Below are 24,590 nucleotides of genomic sequence, written 5' to 3'. Positions count from 1 at the left end.
CATTGAAATGTAAATACAACCATAATTAGCTGGAATAGGTGGAATTGGTTATTTAGGGTGGTGATGTTTTGAATCAATCAATTTATTTCTTAAATTATTTTAACATAACTACTTATATGAAATTCAAGAGTGAAAATATAACTACTTATATGAAATTCAAGAGTGAATATATAATTTCGTTAAATGTATGTGTGAAATATCAATATTATCATTAAAATTTTCCAAATCATAAATTATATCTATCTTTTCTTTAAATTAAAAGAAGAAAAGAAAAGAAAGAAAGAAACCTTTTTAAGAAAAGAAAAGAAAGAATGAATTTTAATGTTAATCTAATGAATTGAAATTTTAGATTTCATTGAGTGATATAAAATAATTGAATATTTCAAAATGGTGGCCTTATATTCGATGACGGGAGTAGGATGGAAGTTAATAAATATAAATTCTGTCGGGCTTCAGCCTCAGTTGGTTGCAGTGATCAAAGGTGAGCATGTTCACAACTACTGAGTTGGCTGCAGTGCTCACTTTCAGATTCGATATTGGTTATAAAACGACGTGTCATTGATCACTTTTTTACTTTTTCGGATCAGTGGCACTAATAACGAAAAGTACTCCTTGGTCGTAAAGATCAAGCGGTTCTCTAAAGTATTATTTTATACTTTTTCGGGCTTGGGAGACACAAATTTACGAAAAAGGTCAACCCTAGAGTGTTCTTAAGTTTTTTCAGACTCTCTAAAATTGAAAAACGCCGAGTTTCTCCTATACTGGACTCGTTAAAATTTCACAGTAAAGGACCTGTTCGATTACAAACAGGAACGGACCACTCCTTCTTAGGGTTCGAATCTAAACTAAGTTGGACTCATCCGAAGGATGAGCTTATAATCAAGCAAATGTTGTCCTCATCAAGCTTGTAAAAAATAAAGAGGTACTTGCCAGAAATGGTGGGGGAAAAGAGAGGAAAATGAGCCTATTTGTTATACTTTGTCTCAGAAAAACCTTATCACCACTCTTGAACACGACACTTTTCATTCACCTGGGTTGGGAAATCCTTTGCCTAACAGTTGATCAAACCACATTGAAAGTCTTCAGCTGGTTTCTGGGTATTAACTTTGGGTCAATTGTTACCAAGCCATCTGTTGTGTCGTTATGTGTTCAAGAGGAGTCTTGCAAATAAACTATTCATCTGCAAAATATCTGTCATCCATCTTGACCATCCCTGAGTCAGTCCTTACAGCTACATTTCTTCAACTTGATTTATGATTTCGTGTTGTGGGCTTGCCTACGACGGATCGCTTTCTATCGACATCAGCACATTATCTAGAAAGATGATCTAGAAATCATCAGTACCTTGAAATCTATGCCTCAATGGCAGGTTTCTCGCCTTTGACGACAGTTTACATCATTGACTTTCGATCGAAGGATTCTGTGACATGTTCGACATCAACACATTCATTCAAATCTCATGGATTGTACTGAGTACTTTGAGAGCCATTGACATCACTGGTGGTTTCTCTCACACTTGTTAACAGTTTACATCATTGACTGGTAATCAAGTGGTTTCTACCATGTTTGACATCAACTCCTTTATTCGCATGGATAGAATCGTACTATTTCAGGAAGCAGAAATGAAGACCCTGGATCTAGTTTCCGCCATCCAGGCTGCGAGGAGTTTTGTATTCATTATACAGTAGACTAATTATAAACAGATGGCTGCGTCCATACTGTGTCTACATATGTCTATGATTATGATGTATGGCGAAATCATTCCTATATCAGAGCAGTAGTTAGTTTGTTAGTTAAGTTTTTGATCTGAGTATGGGAATGCCTACCTCAGCGATGATATGATCTCATATATGTATTTTGTGTTGAATATTTGCAGGTTCCGACTGGGCTCTCCACAAGATAATCCTCGAAATGATAAAGTGCTTCACCCTTCCTAGATGATATAAAACCCTAATCTACTACAGACCTCGCACTTTAGGGGGCAATCTGTTACACTAAAATTTGTCACCATGACTATTTGCAGTCAGTATGGCTCCATCAATAACCATACTCTCCTCCTTGGTAAGTCTTATACCTCTGCTCCTCATGTCAAACTCCAAAAAAGAGAGAAAGCCTTTAAAACATCAATATAACTCTGGTTCTGCACTTTCTCTTACTCTTACCTGCGGGCACGCACCTCAAGTACATAATACCTGCGTACTTGTACACTCTGTCTGTAAAGGGGTGGGTGCGTACCCCTGTAAAAGTCAAAAGGCGCAAGTTTTACTTCAAAAAACTTACTTGCGGTCGATTCTAGAGCATTCTAGAAGATGGTTTGACGTGGATTGAGCGCCTCCAGATGGTTCATGCATCCCAATGAAAGAGGAACTTATCCCATGAAGAGGGGAGCTATCCCTTTGAAAGAGGGGCTTATCCCATTGATGGTGGACCTGTTTAACTTCCTCCAAAGCATTATAAATACAGGCATTGGGCCAGAGGCAAGGGGGGTTGAAAGCTGAACATTCCTAAGGGTAGATGCTGCTGAAATTAGGACTCCCTTTGAGCCTGAGGATTTTGTTTGCCCCCCTGTAGTCCATCGTTGATCTGTGGAAGAATTTTGTATTTTTTTCTCCCTCCTTCAGCCAATGGATCCTTGATTTTTGCTTCCACAAAGTTTCTTCCTGTTGGCAACGAAGTTGCCATTGAAGCATCAGAACCTTCTCCTGTTCTTTTGAGTCTTCTTTGTAGTTCCCGGAAGCCCATTCCTTGTGAATTTGATTTATCTTACCTTCGATGGTGTTCTTTTCGTGGAAGATGTTTCCAAACTTCTCAGTGTTCCATTCTTTGATTCTGTGTTTGATGTGTTTTAGCTTGCTTTGGAACTTGAACATTTTGGTGCCTCTTAGATCTGATGGTTCGCGCCACCATTCCTTCAACAGATTTGCAAAGTCGGGATGAGTTAACCAAAACTTTTCAAATCTGAAGGGCTTGTTTCTAGGGGTGCAGAGGATGGTTGCTTCCAAAGCTATAGGCCAGTGATCTGATCCTCCCTTTCCCCACCATACCTGCCACCCTTTCCCCACCAACGCTGCTCACCAGGAACTTCAAGCATATAGCTCAGGAAATGCAAGAAGATAGATCTGAGGCCATAGAGGAGCTAACTAAAGCCATACCCTGCATCATAACCTCAGAGCAAAACTCCGCTCTGCTCAGAAAGGTCTCAATGGAGGAGGTGGAGGACGCGGTCAAAAGCATGCCAAATGATAAGGCACCGGGGCCTGATGGCTTTACAATCAACTTCTACAAAGCTTGCTAGCCAACTATCAAAACAGAGGTATGGGAAATTGTTGAAGACTCTAGACGCTCAGGCTCTATTCTCAAATCCCTGAATGCCACTTTCATAGCACTTATCCCCAAGGAAGAAGAAGCCAATTCCCCTAACAAGTTTCGACCTATAGCTCTCTGCAATGTGATATATAAAATCATTTCTAAAGTCATAGCCAACAGACTTGAGCCCGTTCTACCTGACATAATCTCAGAAGAACAGTCAGGGTATGTGGAAGGCAGGCAAATTCTAGACAACATCCTCTTAGCCCAAGAGATGATTCACACCCTGTAGACAAGGAAACTTCCAGGCATGCTAATGCAGCTAGATCTCTCAAAAGCATTTGACAAAGTCAACTGGAATTACTTGGAGGCAATTCTAAATGCCTTTGGCTTTGACAGGCAATGGACCAAATGGATCCTTGCTCTAATCAAATCTTCCAATTTTTCCATTCTAGTAAATGGCTCCCCCTTTGCTCCTTTCTCCCCCTCCTGAGGCATTCGTCAAGGAGACCCTCTATCCCCCTTCCTATTTGTAATCCTCATGGAAGGGCTCAACAGGATCATTCACAAAGCAAGAATGGAGAGAAAGCTTAATGGCCTACACCCTTTCCCCACCATACCTGCCACAATGCACCAGCAGTTTGTCGATGACACAATGTTGCATGGTTCTCCAACCGTTAAAGAAGATATGACTTTCAAAAGCATCCTTCATCTCTTTAGCAAAGCTTCAGGCATGGAGAAAAACCAGGCCAAATCGACTATCTTCTTCTTTAACACTCATCCTGCCATCCAGAACCATCTCTCCAGCATTCTGGGCTTCTGAAAAGGCTCTCTCCCTTCTAAGTATCTGGGATCCCCTCTCACTACCAAGCCTTGGCAAAAAATTCACTAGGAAAACATCTTAGCAAAGCTGGAGAAAAAATGCAAGCATTGGACTCACAGAGCTCTTAACTTCGCTGGGAGACTTGTCCTCACCAAAGCTGTACTGCAGGCCATCCCGCAATATTTGCTATCCATCATGCCAGCCCCCAGTGGTATCATGCAGAAGATTCGAAACATCCAAAGATCCTTTTTATGGAGTGGCAACGCGGAAAAAAGAAAATGGGCACTGGTAGCCTGGAGCAAGCTCTGCACTTCGAAAGCAGCTGGCAGTTTAAGCTTAATTGACCCCCACGCCATCAATAAGACATGTGGAGCCAAGTTGTGGTGGCGTTGGCTAAAGGAAATCAACCTACCTTGGGCCAGACACTAGAAGGAGAAATACACTCCTAACTACAACAATCAGGACCTAATCAGGATACAGGAAACTCCGGAGGGTTCTCCAATGTGGAACTTAGCCAGAAGAAACCGCTACTTAATTCAGGACCACAGTTTCTGGGATATCCGCAACGGGGAAACTGCCCTCTTCTGGGAAGATGCGTGGCAGCAGCTCCCAAAGCTGGAACAACTAGAGCTTGAAGAGTTCAAAACAGAATGCCAGAACAGGGGAAAGTTAACTGTCCACTACTACTGGAACCCTAACAGCCGCGACCAGGAATGGATGGAATGGGCTATCCAGGATGCTGAGAACCCAATTGAAGAAAACGACAACAAAAAGGACCTCATAAAAGGCATAAACAATCGCACTATCAGGAAGACCACAGAAAACGACATCCTGAGATGGGGCATGAAAGGAAGCGGGAACTTCACTCTCAAAGAGGCCAGAGAACAACTAGAACTCTCAGAGCAAATGGAGGCGATACAATGGAGCAGCAAGGTTTGGGACACCATATTCTGGCCTAAAATAAAAACCTTCTTATGGCTCCTCATGAGCAGGAAAACTCTTACATGGGAGAACTTGCGCAGAAAGGGTTTTGAAGGCCCCTCCATATGCCCTATGTGCAAACAGGCAGAAGAGACCATGAACCACCTTTTCAATTCCTGTGATTGGGCCGATCAACTATGGCAAGGGATGGAAACTATATTGCAGCAAACAAACAGAGACAAGGAATCCCTTCAAAATACCATCATGAATTGGCCTAGCAAATACTCCAACAACATAAGAATCAATAACATATGGAAAATTCTACCAGGCTTCATCACTTGGACCTTATGGAAAGAAAGAAATCGTAGAGTCTTTCAAGATGAGCACAAAAGCATAGAGTACCTGCATAGCACCGTAATCCAAAACATGCACCAATTAATCCTTGTAAAATGCAAGGTAGACCCTGATAATCATCCTTTGGCCGAGGACCTGCGAATTCTGAATGCCTTCAACCTGCTCAATGCACAACAACTAGGATCCTTCGGGCAGCAGCAAAACCTAAATACAGAACCGAAGGGCTGGAGGCTACCGCCTGAAGGGTTTTTAAAACTAAAATTTGACGGTGCCTCGAGAGGCAATCCCGGCCAAGCAGGTATTGGAGGAATCATCAGAAACCATGAAGGAGACATACTCTACATATACAGCAAAGCTCTAGGGGAAGGCACAAATAATGAAATGGAATTCGCAGCTCTGGAAAAAGGGCTAAGAATCCTCCAAACTAATCAAACAGGCAAGGCAGTAATTGAAGGAGACTCCGAAGTAGCCATTAATGTGGCCAGGAAAATCCATGGAGGAACGCTGGCTAGCAGAGTCACAAAGCACTGGCGACTGTCCAAGGTCACAGACAACATTGCCAAGCTGATAGGAGCGATGAAAGGCCTCATCTTTCAGGCGGTAAGGCGAAATGCCAATGCGGTTGCTGACCACTTGGCAAATCATGGGATTGAACACCCCAACGAAGTATGGGACAGCTGTTGGCAGCAGGTCGACAATCAGCAATTAAAGAGCAAATGCATCCAACTCTCACGATTAGATATGGTGACGACAGAGGAGTCCGACCGGAGGGTCGAATAGCCCAACGCCATAATTGCATGAACAGCCTGATTAGGCACGTACCATTAATTACCGGCAGAATGCGAAGGACATACAGGATGAGGGCAACCATGAAAGAAGCAGGTGACAAAGATTTGGGCAGAGCCATAATCTGTGGTGATATGAGCCACCGAAACATTACAAGGAACAGGGACACATGGCACAATATGGAGCAAGCAGGGCGCGGCGACCGTAGACGGGCTCAGTTATCCCACAACCCAACCAAAATTCCATCACTTAGCAATTATGGTGATCTGACGTGCAAGTTGCACAAAATTAACCGATCACTCACCGAAACCTCCCCGATTTTGGTTATTTAACGACTCTCAATTACCCAACGACAAACATTGTCTTAGTGAGCAGTAAATTCATCCCTACTCCATCTGCAAACAGCGATCGGGATACAGCTAGGCAAGACAGCAACACCATGGCTGGGGAGACTAGCCGCAACAAATCAGCCAACAATGATCTGCAACAGGCAAGAGAGATGTTTGAGAGGCGAACCTCGCAACGGAACAAGCGCAAAATCATTGATTTAGAAGCCACTGTCCAGGACGAGGAAAGTAAGCTCTCTGATCAGCAAATCGGGAAGGAAGTCGACTGGCTCCAGGACCCGGGAACGCCTAGCACTCGGGCCACTCAGTTTGTAAGAACTCAAGCGGAAGCGTGGCGAATGAAGACCCTCCTTGCCAAAGCTATGGATGTCCAAGGCGAGCACGCGGAACAGCTGCGTAAGCTCAAACAATTTGCCGAAACTATATCGCATGACCACATGGCAGTGGTGGAAAGCAGCGAATTTAAATTGAGTGCGATCCACCAACAAGTCGATACCATGGAGAAGAAACTCACTGTGTTGATCAAGATTCTGAAGCAAACCATTGGGCAAGACAACAAGCCCTCCGACATGCAGAAGAATGAACCTTCAGGAGACCAGCAGGGCACCTCATCCAAGCCTGGGCAGAGCTACATGGCCAGACCCAACCCGGTCCTGGAAATGTTCAAACGCCTCTGATTCTGCAGTCCATCAGGCCTCCCCTGCTTTTCTCCTCTCAGCGGGTTACTATGTCATTTGTCCAGGTTTCCTCTGTCTTTCTTTGTTGTCCACTCTTGCTAATAGCTGCCCTGCGTGGTGTGAATGTTCCTAGTTTTCTGTTATCTAGTCTCTTCCAATACTCTGTCAATCTAGTCTCTTCTGGTATCATGGGGCAAGGCCTGCAGTTTAACGGCCAGTAATCTGCTTCTGCAGAATTTTTGTACTATATTTGTTTATGTTAATATCAAAGCTTACTTATAAATAAAAAAAAAGGAGCGGGAACAACAGAGAGGGAAGGCGATGGAAACTGTAGCAGCATCCTTGGAGCAGAAACGGGTATGTACTTGGCTCTTCATCTCCTTTGCAATGTCGACCTGGTATGATTCTTGTTGGGGGGAGAGGGTGATACCAGAGAAGGGGAATTGGGAGAAACATAGAGAAAATTGGAGGAGGCATCACACGGCCTTAGCCTAGTTATGTGTCTTTGTTGTGAGCCTGCAAGGATTGTACCTCACTTGGGGTTGTGTGGCCTTTGAGTTGGGTGGCAATGGAAACCCGGGGTATGCAAACTATGAGATGCGAGAGGCTAATTGCTGGGGTTAGGTAGGCATAAACTTAGCATCGGAGGTTGAGGGTGGCAAAGGGTATCTAGTTTGTTGGGTAGGAGGTTGGGCCAGTGGCCACAACCATGGAAAACTATGGGGCATTGAGATAAATTACTGCACTAAGAAACCAAAGAAGAACCGTGTTGGGGATGTCGGGCATGATGAGGGTAGTAGAATGCTTATGGCTTACTAAGAGGGGAATGGGGTCGGGCTGAGGTTTAGCTTAACTTCATAGTCTTGGCCAAGGCGTGTTAACCATACTGAGTACGCGAGTCAATGGGGAGGGGGGGGTGAAAACCTAGAAGGGTTTGGGAGTCCGGACCTTGCACAAGATTGGATCTCCACTCATCTTGCCCCAAGTACAGCTAGCAATTGGCAAAAAGTAATGAATGGGGAGAATGACGGCATTGGCAATGACAGTCGCAACCGTAACCATTGATATAACATGTTACAGTGCTAGTGATTAACAATTCTTTCATGTGAACAGGTTTCGAATAGTAAAGATATGGCTCAGTCAGTGAGAGGACGAGGATGTGGGAGAGGGGGTCAAGAGCCTAGAAAGGTTAAGGACCCGAGCACGTCAAAACCCCGCAGAGGAAGGAAATTAGTGGAGCACCTCATCGGTGAAGTAGTTGTAGCATATTGAGAGGGAACGGATGAAGGCATTCGAATTTGATAGAAGAATGGGAGGAGGAAATCAAGCAGGGCAGTGAGACAGAGGAGGAGATGGAGAATTGGAGGACTCTAGTCCTGGACCCTGGGAATACCAAAGGAAGGATAACCCAATTTAAGCAGACATTATACCTTTATTAGCTCATGAAAATATTGATGGGTAAGGCCATGGAACAGATCTTGGTGGGGATGGCGGTCTCTCTTCAAGGGATGCCAAGCTACAAATAGGATTTGTAGAGAATTCAGTTTCAACTCCACAAGGAGGACATTAGATTGGACAAAATTGAAAGACATATTCCATGCATCCTGGAATTGTCTGAGATGCCTAGAGCAACTGTCAAGGATCCCACACTAGTGGAATCGGCATCGGAGGAGCAGAAGGGCTAGTTAATTTAGCAGATTTATTTTTGTTATATATGCGGTTAGCATTTACTTTTCGTTATGCATGTATAAAGATAGATAGATATATGGAGTCTCGTCATGAAACAAATACATATCTAGATTGGCTAGAAAGATTGAAACTTTATTGTTTTTGGATGGCTTACAACAAGGATTGGTGGCCAACAGAGTTGGTTTCCTATTGGGCAATTCGATGCAACCTAGCCAACCTAAGTGATGTAAACTTGCTGATTATAAATAGAAAATGAAAGGTCCTACCAAACTTAACAAAAAAAAAGTAATTCTTATGAAAGGTAAAGAAAATAATTCTTGAAAAAAATAAAAAATAAATTAATAAAGAATGAGTAACATGGGTGCTGACAAAAAAAATACCCTTAAAATGACACATGGCTTTGGTTGTCACATTGAGATCTTGATATCTTACACTTAGAAGGAAACAATGAAAATATATAAAATGATATTTGAAATAATAATAAAAAAAATGAAATATATTACATATTGTTTCATCCTAATAAAAATAGTGGCTTCAAAATAAATATTGTTAGAGATAATGGAGAATATCTTAGAATAGTGAGTTGGTTCATGAGACCTCAGGATAGGAATTAGTTTCTATTTTTTAGGTCATGGTTCTAACTTCCCTAAATTTGTGTTTACTATATATTGTATGATGTACATGAACAATGTAGAGCATTCTGCAGAGCCAAACTCTCCTGGTTCAGAATCTCTTTCATAGAGTTGACCAGTGGGTTTCATTTCATTTAATACACAACATTGCATTTTTATCATGGTATCAGAGCGACAGGGCTGAGAAAACTTGTTCGCTAAGTGAGGAACTTGCCAATTGCGCCTAAAGCAAAATCATCATGTGTCTTTGAGGAAAAGCCGTGAATATCACACTGTAGACCTTCTGCGCATTCTCATTTTGTCGATCGTCGCAGATATCAAGTATACATGTGCAAAGATCTCCACGACTCCGTGGTGGATAAGCGCGATGACCGTGGTGAGAGAAGCCGAGAGAGGGCTGCGAGGTCGGGGAAACAACAAACATCACAACAACAAAAAAAAAGAGGTTGCGTTTTGGCGGTCGATGCTGAGAGAAAGTTGCGTGGAGGCCGAGAGAAGGCTGTGTGGAGGCCGAGGTCTGCCAAGAGAAGACCAGAAGGAGGCCATTGAAAACAACATTGGAGATCAGCGATCTCTGTCTTTGACACAAATATGGGGTAAATATAACATTTTTTTTTACCTGTCAAATTTTTTTTAATCGCCAAGATGAATAATCAAATGTTTGAAGCATGCTTGAATGAGCATAACAAGCTCTATGGATCCAATAATGCGAATTGGAAATTCAAGATGCAGACTCCGCTAGAAGTGCAGAGTGCTTGGACGATTTCAAATGGGGATTAGCATAAGCTAGTAGCTAGATCAGCAACAGTCCCAGATTGGGAGAAGCGTGAGGGTAAAGCAAGGACATTGCTGAATATGTCAGTGAAAAACTACATCATACCACATATCAGAGAATGTAAATCAGCAAGCAAAATTTAGGGAATTTTGAAGGATCTATATGAGATCAGGAATACAAATCGTCTTTTGTTCCTGAAGAGAAAGATCTTATCCCTGAAGATGGAGGAGAATGAAACAGTTGTTGCCTTCATAGCAAGGATCAAAGATCTGAAGAACAAATTGGCAGACATTGGTCATACAGTTGAAGATACAGATCTTGTAACAATTACCATGAATGGTGTGACCAATGACTACCAAATGTTCATCACTGGGATAAATGCGAGAGATAAAATACTGAAGTTTGAAGAACTAACATGAATACTAATGCAAGAAGAAGAAAGAAGATCAATTTGAAGCCCTAGAGTGTCGATCTTGCATTTATGGCGAAAAAGAACTTCTACACAGGAAAAGGAAATCCGCAACAACAAAATGGAGGAAGCTCACAGAAAAGACCAAATCTGACCCAAGGTATGAATCCAAATAGAAACAGCTTTGTAATTAAGTGTTTTTATTGCAGAAAACCGGGTCATATAGCTAAAGAGTGCAGGAAGAAGAAATATCATGAAGAACAGCAAAGGCAAAAAAGACATGCAGGTCATCTCGCGAATGATAATCATGAGCGAAATTTCAGATTGCTCATGGCAGACCGTGATGAGAATGTTGATGCAGACATCTGGTATGTAGATTCGGGAGCATCAACACATATGACAAGGAACAAGCAATGGTTTGAAGATTTTAAAGAAATCAACAATGGAGCACAAATCTACCTAGGTGATGATAGAAGTCATCAGATCAAAGGATGTGAGAAAATTTATGTCATTTTACCTAATGGTAATGTAAGACAAATTTATAATGTTATGTATGTGCCTGGTATAACAAAGAACTTGATTGTTGTATCCATGATGACAAATCAAGATCTTAAAGTTGAATTTTTTAAATCTAACTGCTATATTAAAGATCTGCTAGATGGCATGAAGACAATTGCTACAGGAATTTGAATAGGAGGTCTATACAAATTGGATGTAAGACCAGCACCAGTTCAAGCTTTAACAGCAACGAGTTTGACTATAGAAGAGTTGTGGCATCAAAGATTTGGTCATATCAACTACAATGATTTGTTGTTACTTCAGAAAAAGGAAATGGTAAGAGATATTCCTATGTTAAAACAAGTGCATAATGATTGTGATGTTTGTACATTAGGAATATGCATAGAGAAGAATTCCATGTTCGAATAGAGAAGAAACAGAGAGATATACTTGAATTAGTGCACACAGATCTTTGTGGACCCATGCAAACAAAGTCATTAGGAGGTGCACTATATCTTTTATTGTTTATTGATGACTACACAAATTTTTCTTGGGTATATTTCTTGAGTAAGAAGAGTCACAAATTTGAATACTTTAAGAAATTCAGAAATATGATTGAAAAGCAAACGGGGAAGCAGAAAAAAATTATCCGCTCCGATCAAGTGGGAGAATACAAGAAGGATGAGCTTATCAAGTATTGTAAAGATCATGGAATATTACAGCAATTTACAGTACCCCATACTCCTCAGCAGAATGGAGTAACAGAAAGAAAGAACAGAACACTGGTGGAATACGCTAGAAGCATGTTGAGAGGTAAGAATCTGTCGAAAGGTTTTTGGGCTGACGCATTGAATACTGTAGTTTATTTGAAAAATAGGAGTCCTACAAAGAGTCTTGAGTTTAAAACTCCTTATGAAGCACTATATGGATTTAAGCCTGTAGTAAAACATTTAAGAGTACTTGGGTTTAAAGCATTTGCCCAAATTCCAAAGGAAGACAGAAGAAAACTAGATTCAAAAGCCATAATATGTACCTTTATAGGGTATTGTTCACAATATAAAGCTTATAGATTATTGAATCCCTCTGCTCACAAAACTTTTGTTAGTAGAAATGTCATATTCCATCAAAAGGATCGTGACGAATATGATAAGCACAATGAGGAATGGGATATTTTGTACTTGGTGGAAGAAGAAAGTGAAGAAACAGGAAACAATCAAGATCAACAACAGACAAAGGTTGAAGATGAACAACATCAGCAACAACAGCAGATACAACAACAACAGTAGCAGTGGCAGCGGGAAGAAAAAGAGAATGATGATCAGACAAGGTTTGAGGCTACCCCACCACTTAGGAGATTAGGTAGGAAAGCTCAATTTCCTGCAAGATATAGGGAAAATGCTTTTATAACTAGTATGATGAATATTGTTGAACCTTCTAGTTATAAGAAATAAATGAATGAAGCGAATGGAAAACAACTATGGAATAGAAATATGAATCTATAATCAGAAACAACACTTGGGAACTGGTTGAACTTCCTAGAGGGAAATAAACCATAGGTTGTAAATGGTTGTATAAACCCAAGATTAATGCAGATGGAACTATAGATAAATTAAAAGCTAGATTGGTAGCAAAGGGGTATTCACAAAAAGAAGGCATTGACTATGAAGAAACCTTTGCCCCTGTAGCTAAACTTAATACCATCAGAATGTTGATTGCTTTAGCTACTAAGAAACATTGGATGATTCACCAACTAGATGTAAAGTCTGCATTTTTAAATGGAGAATTGAAAGAAGAGGTTTATTTAGAGCAACCTGAAGGGTTTGTCCAAAAAGGGAAAAAGTATTTAGTATGTAGGTTAAAGAAAGCACTTTATGGACTAAAGCAAGCACCCAGGTCTTGGTATGAAAAGATTGATTCATTTTTTCTACAATTTGGCTACAACAGAAGCAAAAATGACCCTAATCTTTATACCATGCAAGATGAACAAGGGCGCATAGTGTTGATTTCTTTGTATGTAGATGATTTGATTATTACAGGTGATGCTACATATCTAATCAAAGAAATCAAGCAACAGATGTCACAGGTGTTCGAAATGAAACACCTTGGTGAATTAAGATATTGTTTGGGTCTTGAGATCTGGAGAGATTCAGGAAAAACATTTTTGTCCCAGGGAAAGTATGTCAAAGGACTATTAAAAAGATTTAGGATGGATTAGTGTAAGCCTGCAGTAGTACCATTACAACAGAACATCAAACTGCAGAGTGAGGATGGCTCTAAAGAGGCAGATGTGACACCTTACAGATCGTTGGTTGGGATCCTAATCTACCTGACCACTACTAGACCAGATTTGGCTTATGCAGTCAATGTGCTAAGTCAATATATGTCCAAGCCACTTGAAATTCATTGGAATGCAGCAAAAAGTGTTTTGAGGTATCTACAAGGTATTGTAGATTATGGTATTATTTATATTGATTCCTCTGATGTTAGATTGATAAGATTTACAGATTCAGACTGGGTTGGAAATGTAGATGATCGAAGATCCATAACAGGCTATGCATTCAACATTGGATCCGAGGTGATTACATGGAGCAACAAGAAACAGAACACAGTTTCCTTGTCTTCAGCAGAAGCAGAGTATCAAGCTATGCGTGTCGCAACATGTGAGGCAGTTTGGCTGCGGATACTTCTCCAGGATGTTGGGGAAGAACAGAAAGAGACAACAACAATCAAGTGCGACAATCAAAGTTCAATCAAACTTGCCAATAATCCAGTGTTTCACAAAAACACTAAACACATTGATACACAGTTCCACTTTGTCAAGGAGAAAGTGCAATCAAAATAAATCCATTTGGCATATTGTAATACATGTGATAATGTTGCAGATATTTTCACTAAGCCTCGTGGAAAAATTAAGTTTGAAATGTTTAGGGAGATGGTAGGCATATTTGTGAACCCCTTCTCCATTAAGGGGGAGTGTTAGAGATAATGGAGAATATCTTAGAATAGTGAGTTGGCTCACGAGACCTCAAGATAGGAATTAGTTTCTATTTTTTAGGTTATGGTTCTAACTTCCCTAAATCTATGTTTACTATATATTGTGTGATGTACATGAACAATGTAGAGCATTCTGCAGAGCCAGACTCTCCTGGTTCAGACTCTCTTTCGTAGCGCTGACCAGTGGGTTTCATTTCATTTAATACACAACATTGTATTCTTATCAACATTTCATTGAAAGACATATTCCATGCATCCAGGAACTGTCTGAGATGCCTGGAGCAACTGTCAAGGATCCTGCACCAGTGGAATCGACATTAGAGGAGCAGAAGGGCTAGTCAGTTTAGCATATTTATTTTGGTTATATATGCGGTTAGCATTTACTTTTCGTTATGCATGTATAAATATAGATAGATATATAGAGTCTCGTCATGAAACAAAGACATATCTAGCTTGGCCAAAAAGATTGAAACTTTATTGTTTTTGGATGGCTTACAACTAGGATAGGTGGCCAACAGATTTGGTTTCCTATTGGGCAAATTGATGCCACCTAGCCAACCTAAGTGATGTAAAATTGTTGATTATAAATAGAAAATTTAAAGGTCCTGCCAAACTTAACAAAAAAAAAAGTAATTCTTATGAAAGGTAAAGAAAATCATTCTTGAAAAATATAAAAATAAAAATTAATAAAGAATGAGTAACGTGGGTGTTGACCAAAAAAAATACCCTTAAAATGAAACATGGCTTTGGTTGTCACATTGAGATCTTGATATCTTACACTTAGAAGGAGACAATGAAAATCTATAAAATGATATTTGAAATAATAATAAAAAAATGAAATATATTACATATTGTTTCATCCTAAATAGCGATTTCAAAATAAATATCTAAAATAAAAAATACCCATAAATAAAATGGTTGTCAACAATTTGTTGAAAACATATACCATGTACGTGTTTTTAGAATATTTGCTGAAAAGAGGGTGGATGTAATGATTACATATGCTCATGTAGTTCTTGATATTGTGGCGGATTCTTGACTCGAAGTAAAATTATTTGGTTTATTCAGTTCGTGACATGTTGTCGTGAATTCTTAGACGTGCAAACTAAATTTTCCATTACCTACTTAGGTTTAGGTTATTGTAGTAATGGTAAATTTAATTTAATTAAATATAAAATCAAAATTATATTTATATATATATATATATATATATATATATATATATATATACCCTTGGTCAAAGTAAGACACCTTTTCCCTTGTGTGGTTCTCAATGCTACCATGGTTACTTAATACCGAAACAAACACCCATATTTTGCTTTTCTCAAAATTTGGTCTTTGGTATTTGATTTTTCCATATTTTGTTGTTCTTGAAATTTGGTAAAATTGTTGGAGGAAATGTAAATTTAATATCCTACTACATAAATAATATCCTAATCAAACTAATTCCCTCTCATGGCAAACACTTTAACTCATGAAATGTTTGCTAAATCTAAAATGGTGGTTCACTAATTACTCGCACTCTGGAATTGGACTTGTCATATTGAAGAGCGCACACTAGATCTTGATGGATTCCCATCACCTAAATTTCAAAAAACTAGCGTTTTTAGTTTTCTCAATAATATTTTTTTTGTAATCTGACTTGCACCCTTCAAAAGAAAATAAAAACTCCCATGGATGAAAATGCGTATTCTATTGTTGGTTCAGCCTTGTCGTAATAGTTTCAGAGATACATATTCCCATATGAAAATGTGGACGTCCATTGCTGGATTAATCATGTAATTCCCATATGAAAATTTGGATTCCATTGTCGAATCAGCCCTGTAATGATAGTTTCATCGAATCAACCCTGTTACAATACTTTCACAAATACATATTCCTAGATGAAAATATGGATTCCATTGCTGGATCAGCCATGTTATGATAGTTTCATTGGAGAAAAGAGGGACATAAATCTCAATCCATCAAGTAATTTCCCCAAAATATCTTTCACGAATGCTCCCTCTTAAAATTGAGATCTGCCCATCTTTAAGTATCACCTCTTCATCAAGCTTTTCCACTTTCTTTTCGAGTTCTTCCACTCATTTAACACATCTATACCATTCATCTTTAAAACCCTCAATTTTCTCATCCTTTGCTTTCAGCTCAAATTCCAAAGCTGCCACATTGTGGATTGCACTGCCAAGCAAATTCTGCAGCCTTTCCAGTTCATTCTTGGAAATCTTCAGACTCCTTCGCAATGACACAACTTCTTCCTTAAGTTTTTCCTGTAGTTAATGGAGGTTACACAACAAGAAAGAAATGAAACCGAAAGAAAACTGAATGCAACCACACAAGTAATAACTCTAGATTTACGTGGTAAAAACCCTAACAGAGTGTCAAGGAAACATCCAAGGGGCAAGGGATTGGAATTTCATTCAATCAATAAATGATTCTCCTTATAATAGCTCGAGCATTCATCAATTTTATATGAGCCTCCTCAGTTACGTAACCGATGTTTCGATATAAAACTAACTTGTTAATAACTAATACATTTTACCCAAATTTACATAATTAGTTGTCAATTTCAAACACACTCCACCTTGACAACAATTTTCCTAATCCATTGCCCATGCCCATTCATCATATTTTCTGCAAGCCAAGAGAAGCTAAACACCATCGTAGCTTCGCTACTATACCTGGATTTCTAAATATGTTTGCACAATTCTCTCATGTATGGACCTTTTGAATAGCTACTTTTCTGCCATCGATCATATGTCTCAGAAAATGATACCTTACGTCAATGTGCTTGGTTTTGTTGTGATAAGCAGGATTTGTAGCCAAATGAATAGCACTTTGACTGTCACAAAGTACATTCACTTTCTCCTGCGTCCTTCCAATCTCATCAAGTAGACCCTTTAACCAAATTGCTTCTTTACTAGCATCTGAAGCAACTATATATTCTGCTTCGGTAGTGGATAATGCAACTGTTTCTTGAAGCTTTGACATCCAACTAATTGCTCCACCTGCAAGAGTAAAGACATAACCTATAGTAGATCTTCTTTTGTCCAAATCACCTGCATAATCAACATCTACATATCCACAGACTAATCCTTCACTACCATTAAAGATGATGCAATGGTCACTTGTGCCTCTTAGATATTGAAGCACCCATTTCACTGCTCGCTAATGTTCTTCACCTAGATTTTCCATGAACCTGCTGACAACTCCAACTGCATGTGAAATGTCAGGTCTTGTAGATACCATCACATACATTAAGTTGCCTACAACATTTGCATATGGTACATGAGACATATACTACTTTTCTTCATCAGTTCTAAGACTCAAAACCGAAGAAAGCTTAAAATGGGAAGCTAATGGAACATTAACAGGTTTCATATTGTTCACACAGAACTTCTCAAGTACTTTCTCCACATACTTCTGTTGTGATAACCAAAGCTTACCATTTTTCCTGTCTCTGTGTATCTCCATGCCCAAGATATGTTTTTCTGCTCCAAGATCCTTCATATCAAATGTCCTAGAGAGCTGAGCCTTTAACCAATTGATCTCTTCCATGCTTTTACTTGCAATAAGCATATCGTCAACATACAAAGCTAAGATAATGAATATGCCATTGAAACTTTTGAAGTATACACAATGATCATACTCACTTCTAATAAAGTTCTGGCTCACCATGAAGGAATCAACCTTCTTGTACCATTGTCTGGGAGGCTACCTTAGACCATACAATGATTTCCTGAGCTTGCAAACTAATCTTTTGTTGTGACCTTGTACAAAACCTTCTGGTTGTTCCATATATAACTTTTCATTCAAATCACCATGTATAAAAGTTGTTTTAACATTTAACTACTCTAACTCAAGGTTAAGTAATGCAGTTAGTGCCAACACAGTACGAATAGAAACAAGTTTTACAACTGGTGAGAAAATCTCATGAAAGTCGATACCTTCAACCTGAGAATACCCTTCTGCTACCAGTCTTGCCTTATAACTTTCAATACTTCCATCACATTTTCATTTCAGTTTGAAGACCCATTTGCACCCAACAACACTTCTCCCTTTAAGAAATTCTACAAGACCCCAGGTATTGTTCTTGTCTAAGGAATCCATTTCTTCTTCCATAATCGTTTTCCACTTTTTCTATCTGTATCATCTACTGCTTTCTGATAACAAGAAGGTTCCCCATCTTCAGTAATCAAAGCAAAAGATGAAGCAGAATCTTCATAATTTGTGGGAGTTTTTCTTTCCCTTGTAGACCTTCTTAGAGTGACTGGTTGTTGAATTGGTTTAGAAACCTGAACTGGTTCAGAAACTTCAACAACTTCCTTTGTATCTTCAACAACTTTTTCTCCAGAAGTCTTTTCTTCCTTTTGACTGTCATCGAAAGATCTAGCCTCCAACTGAATTTGTTGATTTGGCGATACCTGTTCCTGTTCAATTCTTTCAACATTTGATTTTAAAAAAGAAGATTCATCAAATGTTACATCTTTATTAATGACTATCTTCCATGATGTAGGATCCCACAACTTGTATCCTTTCACTGCATAGTCATACCCAACAAAGACATAACATTTCGATTTTGAATCTAATTTTGAATGTTGATTTTTAGGAATAAGAGAATAAGCATCACAGCCAAATATCCTTAAATGTGAATAATCACAAGACTGACCTGTCCAAACCTCTTCAGGAATGTTACAATTAATTGATACTGAAGGTGATCTGTTAACTAAATAACAAGCAGTGGACACTGCTTCTGCCCACATCTCTTTTTGCAAGTTAGCATTGTTGATCATGCTTCTAGCTCTTTCAATAAGAGTCTAGACAACATTGCCAAGCTGATAGGAGCGATGAAAGGCCTCATCTTTCAGGCGGTAAGGCGAAATGCCAATGCGGTTGCTGACCACTTGGCAAATCATGGGATTGAACACCCCAACGAAGTATGGGACAGCTGTTCGCAGCAGGTCGACAATCAGCAATTAAAGAGCAAATGCATCCAACTCTCACGATTAGATATGGTGACGACAGAGGAGTCCGACCGGAGGGTCGAATAGACCAACGCCATAATTGCATGAACAACCTGATTAGGCGCGTACCATTAATTACCGGCAGAATGCGAAGGACATACAGGATGAGGGCAACCATGAAAGAAGCAGGTGACAAAGATTTGGGCAGAGCCATAATCTGTGGTGATATGAGCCACCGAAACATTACAAGGAACAGGGACACATGGCACAATATGGAGCAAGCAGGGCGCGGCGACCGTAGACGGGCTCAGTTATCCCACAACCCAACCAAAATTCCATCACTCAGCAATTATGGTGATCTGACGTGCAAGTTGCACAAAATTAACCGATCACTCACCGAAACCTCCCCGATTTTGGTTATTTAACGACTCTCAATTACCCAACGACAAACATTGTCTTAGTGAGCAGTAAATTCATCCCTACTCCATCTGCAAACAGTGATCGGGATACAGCTAGGCAAGACAGCAACACCATGGCTGGGGAGACTAGCCGCAACAAATCAGCCAACAATGATCTGCAGCAGGCAAGAGAGATGTTTGAGAGGCGAACCTCGCAACGGAACAAGCGCAAAATCATTGATTTAGAAGCCACTGTCCAGGACGAGGAAAGTAAGCTCTCTGATCAGCAAATCGGGAAGGAAGTCGACTGGCTCCAGGACCCGGGAACACCTAGCACTCGGGCCACTCAGTTTGTAAGAACTCAAGCGGAAGCGTGGCGAATGAAGACCCTCCTTGCCAAAGCTATGGATGTCCAAGGCGAGCACGCGGAACAACTGCGTAAGCTCAAACAATTTGCCGAAACTATATCGCATGACCACATGGCAGTGGTGGAAAGCAGCGAATTTAAATTGAGTGCGATCCACCAACAAGTCGATACCATGGAGAAGAAACTCACTGTGTTGATCAAGATTCTGAAGCAAACCATTGGGCAAGACAACAAGCCCTCCGACATGCAGAAGAATGAACCTTCTGGAGACCAGCAGGGCAGATCAAAAATCTGACAGTGTCAAAGAAACATCCACGAGGTAAGGTATTGGAATCTCTATTCAATCAATAAATGATTCTCCTTATTATAATTTAGGGATTCATCAATTTTATATAAATCTCCTTAGTTATATAACCAATGTTTCGGTATAAAACTAACTGGTTAATAACTAATACATTTTACCCCAATTTACATAATTAATTGTCAATTCCCAACCGTTCCACTTAAGCTCTCTTGAACATAATTTTTCTCCCAGAAGTATGCACCTCAAATTTTCTGCTTTATCTCTTCCTGCACCTCACTCGATTGTTGTTCATGGGACGAAAACGAAGGCCAAATCTCTTCATGATCTGACAGCGAAGTTGAATCAATACTTTCCATGTCTTGGGATTCAGTGCAGGTCATAGAGGCAGTACTCAACAGTTCTTCTTGTTGGGATTTTGTGATCATGTGATCATTCTTTACTTTTTCTTGTGTTGTATCTTGTAGCACAACTTGTCTTAATCCGCTGATAAGATCCTCCTGATTGTTGCACATTCTTTGTAATCTTATAATTGAACTAATTTTCCAATTCTTTTTCATCATAACATCTCTATATTGACTGTAGATTATCCTCCACTTCCTTTGTTCGTTGGCAGGACTCTGCCAAGGATTGTCTTAGCTCTGCAATTTCATTCCCGGCCTCCATTAATCTTGTCTTAAGCTCGGCGGGCTCTCCAACCTAACTTTTTAAATGAGTAAATTCCTTGTTATTCAAGCGTGAAACTTGTCTTTGCAGAGCAACATTTTTCTCAACGAAATCTTGTAATCGGTCTTTCCATCACTTTTCTTCCATCTTGATCTTGGCCACATTATCCTCCCACTCTTTCTCTAATCTTGATTGCAGTGCAATCTTCTTCTGTTCAAGAGCTTCCTTGGCAGCACACCTTTCTGCTATTCTGCTTCTTGTTGCAGAGGCTACTTGGAGAAAAAGATTTCTCTTCTCCTGAAGAAGCCTTTTAACTTTAAGCTGCAATAATTTTACATTCACATTTTTTGATTCTGCCTTCCTATAAAGACCCACTTTTACTGATGATTTTGTTAAATATTCCACGTCTTCCAGCAACAGCAATTGAGCTTGTTCCTCTGCTGCCCTAGATTTTCTTCCCAACTCTTCATCAGTACTATTGTCATAGCCTTTAAGATGACATGTTTTTAGCCTGCTCTATCGTCCTTTTCTTGCTGTTGTGTCAAATCAACAAAAACGTCATGTTCGCTTCTTGGAGTGCAGGTGAGAAGAGGAGATTTCTCTTTGTTATTCAGCTGAGATGCCTGCAGTGACTCTTTATTCAACCTCCCTTTCAGCTGCGGATGCAAACAACATTTGTTGATGTCCACTGTATTGGTAGTAACCAAATTAGTCATGCATTGTTGCTTTTTATCTTTCTTCACAGACTCGGGATCACTGCTGGTTGAATTTGGTACCCTGGAACTACTTTTACTCGACAAAGATCGAAAAAATTTATGCATCTTTGTATAGTAACTGAGAGCGCAAGATATATGCAATCTGAACACCCAGCAGCCTTGCCAAAACTTCCATCAGCAAAGATAAGTATTACAGTGTTATGTAAAAATTAGTTAGATTAGGTTATTATTTAATTTTCAGTTTAATTAGATGAAAGGGCACGATCATAAGATCATGCCCTTTCCCCAAAGGGTGTCCATGGTGGTATATAAGCCAGGCATCCGCAATTGTAATATCATCATCTGTAATTTATCTTATTATTAATAAAATATTTGTATATCTATTTCTGCGTTCATAAGTTCTTCGTTTCATCTGGTATCATAGCGAGTTCGTTCCTCGAACTCTATTGATCTGCTGCCATCTCATTGTATACACATTCCACACCATCACATTCTTCTTTCGCCACGCTGCCCATACAAACCGGTGTTGTTCCACTGCCACTGTTCGATTACATCTGCGGTGATATACGCTCGGTCAAGGTCGAATGTGACAGTTCAACGGAACGGACTAACCGTAACATAAATAATACGTTTATGATATATATATAATCCAGTTATAACGTGTTTTCGATAAGTTTCAGAACAGAAAGACGTGACTGTCCAGACGTTTATGATATATAAAAAAAATAATTATAGCTTGATTTAATTATAATATGTGTATATCATATTTAAATTTATATATATATATATATATATATATATATATATATATATATATATATATATATATATATATATATATATATATATATATATATATGTATATATATATATATATGTATATATATATATATATATATGTATATATATGTATATATATGTATATATATATATATGTATATATATGTATATATGTATATATATATATATATATATATATATATATATATATATATATATATATATATATATATATATATATATATATATATATATATATATATATAAGGTTAATAATTATAAATTATAATTATTATAATTTATAATTAAACAAAAAAAAAAAAAAACCTTAAGCTGGCAGATAAATACACGCCCCCGCAAACCCGCTCAATGTCGACAATGACAATGGCGGATTTCCAAAAAAAATTGGTTGACGCGGAGCATAAGATAAATAACAACCACGACAAGGTCAATAAAAGATTAAATGAATTCGAGAGCAAGCTTGGGGAGCAAGCAGACAAAATCAAAAATCTTCAAGATACGACAAATCGAATAGAGATAAAGATGGAAAGTCAACATGTCCAAACAGAAGTAAACATCAGAGATGCCTTAACAATGCTAAGACTTCTGTGTAAAAGGTCGAATTGTAAACCCGAAGAGCTATTAAAAGAAAGTGAAGAGAATCAAGAACACCTCTCATTAGATTCAACAAAGTCAATAGATTCTCATGAAAAGGTTGAATCCCCAAGAAAATCAGCGACACCCCACCAAGAAGCAAGTAACACGGCCTTTACAAACAAGAAACTTTGGGATACCCTTACTAATCAACACCCTCTTTTTGCTCAACCATTAGCCACATACCAGAAGAGGGCAAAGGTTGAGATGCCTAAATTCGATGGAAACGAAAAAAACAATGTTGCATGGATAAATAAAGCAGAAGAATACTTTGAGATATATGACATCACTGACGATGACAAAAAGCTCAGACATGCATCCATGAAAATGGAAGGAGAAGCATATAACTGGTATATGTGGTGGAAAAAAACAACACACGTCATTAGCTGGAGAAAATTTAAAGATGCTTTTTTTAAAAGACTTCAAGGTGTAAAAGAAGAAGAGTTCTTTTCAAAACTCATCAAATTACGACAAAAAGGAAGTGTGGATGAATACACTCAAGAATGGGAGACCTTAGTAACTCGAGTACGTGGGTTATCAGAATCTCGTTTAATTCAGTCATACATCTCGGGACTTAAAACCCATTTACAAGTAGAACTTGAGATGCATGACATTTCATCAATAGAAGTAGCAAGACGAAAAGCAAAAACAACCGAAAAGAAATTCGAACAAATATTTTGGTCAAAAACCGAAAAAACATATTCAAGACGAAGAACACCTCCATATGCGGACGCAAAAAATACAAGATATGTTCCACCACATCGTCATGAAGATGAAAAATCTAATGTGGAAGCACAAAGGATAAAGGAGGGTAAATGCAAGCGCTGTGGTGAAAAGTGGGACCCCAAACATAGGTGTGCTAAAGGAAAAGAACCAAAAAACCTATATAATTATGAAGCAACCAATGATTCAAATAGTGAAGATTCTGACTTAGAAGAAACAGGAGATGCCCCAGAATTCTCACCAGAATTAGATGACGAAAGTATTCCGCAAGTGTCATTATCAGCTATGACAGGTATATCACAACCTCAGACTCTAAAGTTAAAGGGACGCATTAAGAAGAACAACATGGTGGTTCTCATTGACTCTGATAGCACACACAATTTTTTGGATGTAACCATGGCCAAGAGACTCAATATTTTTTCATTTCCCTTACCAAACATGAAGGTAATGGTAGCAGAAGGTAAGAGGATTGAAAAGGTGGGGAAATGTCATAAGGTTAAATTGCAAATTCAAGACTTCGGTTTAGAGTCTTCGTTTTTTACAGTACCATTAGGAGGAGTAGATGTAGTCTTAGGTGTCCAGTGGTTACGAACCTTAGGTACTTATGTCACTAACCACCAAGTACAATTTATAAAATTCAAATGGGGAGGTCAAAAGTACAAATTAAATGGGTTCCAAGCACCAGAAAATCAAATTGTATCATCATCTCAGATGATGAAGATGATTCGAAGGGGAGCACCTGCTTATGTAGTACAATGTCATCAGTTAGAAATGTTATTTGCAAATATGACTAGTGAAGAGTCATGAGAGATA

Source organism: Pinus tabuliformis, chromosome 9 (genome assembly GCF_031772625.1).
Source record: "Pinus tabuliformis cultivar Carrire ecotype Pingquan chromosome 9, CPIR1, whole genome shotgun sequence".
Classification (NCBI taxonomy): domain Eukaryota; kingdom Viridiplantae; phylum Streptophyta; class Pinopsida; order Pinales; family Pinaceae; genus Pinus; species Pinus tabuliformis.
The sequence above is the reverse complement of the archived record's forward strand: the minus strand, read 5'-3'. Positions refer to the sequence as shown.